Source organism: Helianthus annuus, chromosome 2, assembly GCF_002127325.2.
Source record: "Helianthus annuus cultivar XRQ/B chromosome 2, HanXRQr2.0-SUNRISE, whole genome shotgun sequence".
In the NCBI taxonomy this organism is placed as follows: Eukaryota; Viridiplantae; Streptophyta; class Magnoliopsida; order Asterales; family Asteraceae; genus Helianthus; species Helianthus annuus.
The window spans coordinates 33,873,577-33,876,185 of NC_035434.2; the positions used below are offsets into that span (position 1 = coordinate 33,873,577).

At 33.5% G+C, this 2,609-nt stretch overlaps 1 long non-coding RNA gene across 1 annotated transcript; it reads left to right on the forward strand.

Annotated features, from left to right (window-relative positions):
• Positions 1-378: 378 nt before the first annotated feature.
• LOC110903730 lies at positions 379-2,039 on the forward strand. The gene is made up of 4 exons (XR_002572148.2): positions 379-510; positions 573-1,195; positions 1,297-1,372; positions 1,462-2,039. It is a non-coding gene; the product is annotated as an uncharacterized LOC110903730 (long non-coding RNA).
• The last annotated feature ends 570 nt before the right edge of the window (positions 2,040-2,609 follow it).

Sequence of the window (2,609 nt, forward strand, 5' to 3'; positions counted from 1 at the left end):
TAATTTATGATTAGCAAAAAGTGAATGAATTGTATCATATAAAAAGTGTTAACAAACAGAAACAATCATATATATGCGATTGTTACATGCTTTATAGAGGAGTATTGGTACCTGATTGTGTAGTGATAGCGAATCGGAAGCTAGGGTTTATGATTGTGGAAGAATGGTAGTTAATGACATAATTGCCCATCATAATTGCCCATCATGTTTTTAACCTGAGTTATGGATGGAGTTAGTCTAAGGGGCTAAAATCTATATAATAATAAAGCAAACCATTGGGGGACACATGTCACCCTATGGTTGATGCCAAATAAGCAGCCATGTCATCATACACTTGGCATATCTCATAGTGAGGATTGAATCTTGCTTCTCATTTACGCTATACTCTCGCTCTCCTCTCAAAACCCTAATTTGAACTCTTTCTCTTCTCTTCTCTGGCGAACACGGCGACTAAACAAGAGCCAATAATTTTGATCAAGAATCAACGGATTTGAAGATAAATCATATACGGTACTCTCTAATTCGAGTATTTCATGATCAATTATAGATTTTAATTAGGGCTAATTTTGTAGGAAATCAAATCCTCGAGATCAAATCGGCGATTTAGTGAAGAGGTATAATAAATCTTCATCGATGGTATTGATTCGTGATTCCGATATCCCCATCTTTTACATACGCTTTCGTTTTCTTTGATCCGATGTTTCAGATTCAATGGTTTTGTTAGATTCTTTGTTTGTTAGATTATCGAACGCGATTGATGTTATTATGGTATTGATTCGTGATTTCGTGGTTTTGATTTCATTAGATTCATGTGTTAATTTGGGGGAAAATGAAGTGGTGTATATGATTTGATTTAAGTTTTTGAGTGAAATTAGAAATGTAATGTGAGTTTTTTTTTATGAATTGGTGATTTTAATTTTTTTTTTGTGATTTGATTAGAGTTTTTGAGTGAAATCTGAAATAAGAAAGTGACTTTTTAGTCGGTTACGATTGCATGAATTTGTGGTTAATCATCCACTGTTCGTGAAGTTTGGTAATGTGGGGATGATCACGAAGGCGAACCTCGTGACGTACCATGGACCGACTATGGTGGCGAATAAGCTTCACGCGGCAGCGATGTTGTTGAGAGATGGTGGAGATTGGGACTGGTTTATTAATTTGAGTTCTTCTGATTATCCACTGGTCACTTAAGACGGTTAGTTTGTTATTCTGTCATTATTCTGTTTTGAATGTTTGTAATTCAGTTATTCTGTTATGAATGTTTGTTATTCAGCAATATTTTTGTGTTTGTTTCAGATCTGATTTATGTGTTCTCTTCGTTACCGAGGGATGTTAATTTTATTGATCATACGAGTAATATTTGATGGAAAGAGTAAGATTTTGTGGTTCAAATTTTGAGATATATATACTTGCTACAGTACTCTGTAATATATATAATTTAATGTTACATGTGTTATGCAGGTTTCAAAGAGCGAAGCCTGTGATTGTGGATCCTGGGTTGTATATGAGTGAAAAGAGTGATGTGTTTTGGATTATACAGAGGAGGAGTGTGCCAACAGCTTTTAAATTGTTTACAGGTTTTTGTTATGGCATCCTTTTTTTATACAGAGAGTTATTTAGATTATATATGTTAGTAATTATAGGATTGCCTTTGAATATTGTGATATGGACATATAGGTAATTAGGTATGGGGTAATGGTACTACCAAATTATTCAATTTTGGATGTGAAATCTGTTGAAAATGAAAAAAGTTTAAATTTTTTTCTAATGTTTATCTATGAGAACTTTATGGGCACTTCGAGATGTGCTTTTACTTGATTTAGCTAAGCATTGGCCATTTCTCGTGTTTGAGTTGTTCATTTTTGTAACTTCCATTCCCAGGCCCGGCATAGGTTGTACCACCAATAACATCACACAAAGAGTTAGTTTTTTAGAGATCTAGATAAAACATTTCCATTCCATGCGTTTTGATTAAACCAAAACGTCTTTAATTTTGGTTTCAATTTTTCACGCCACAAAACCCATGTGATACTATGTTCGAATATGATGGTTTAATTTCTGTTTAATTATGTTCGAATATGATGGTTTAATTTCTGTTTAATGATATCAATTGTACGATTCGATTTTTTCTTTGTTTTATTTTGAATTTTGGCTTAAAGGATGCGATTAGAAACAGGGGTCCGATACTTTATTTTGATTTTAATTTCGGTTTGATCATTCAATGGGTCGATAATGATGGGATTTGTATTGTTAAGACGTTTCGGTGACGGCTATAAAGGCTGTGTCACTATCAATTGATATGCAAATATTTACCACCCAAGGGTCTTTTTTACGATTAATAAACAAATGTAGAGACATGATGGTTCCATGGATGGTAAAACACACACACTTCATATTGATTCATTTAGTCCTGTCCATTCGTTAGCATGGCGTGACTGTTCTGTGACTTTTCGGTAGCATGTGCTGTCTTTTTTGTTTTTGTAGTATTATTATATACAATATATAATAATTAAGCAAAAGGGTGTGTATGTGTGGTTTTTTAACAGTCACAACCTTTCATTCTAGAGAGACAACCCAAGTTGCTTTTTGTATGGTTATATAATTTGGGT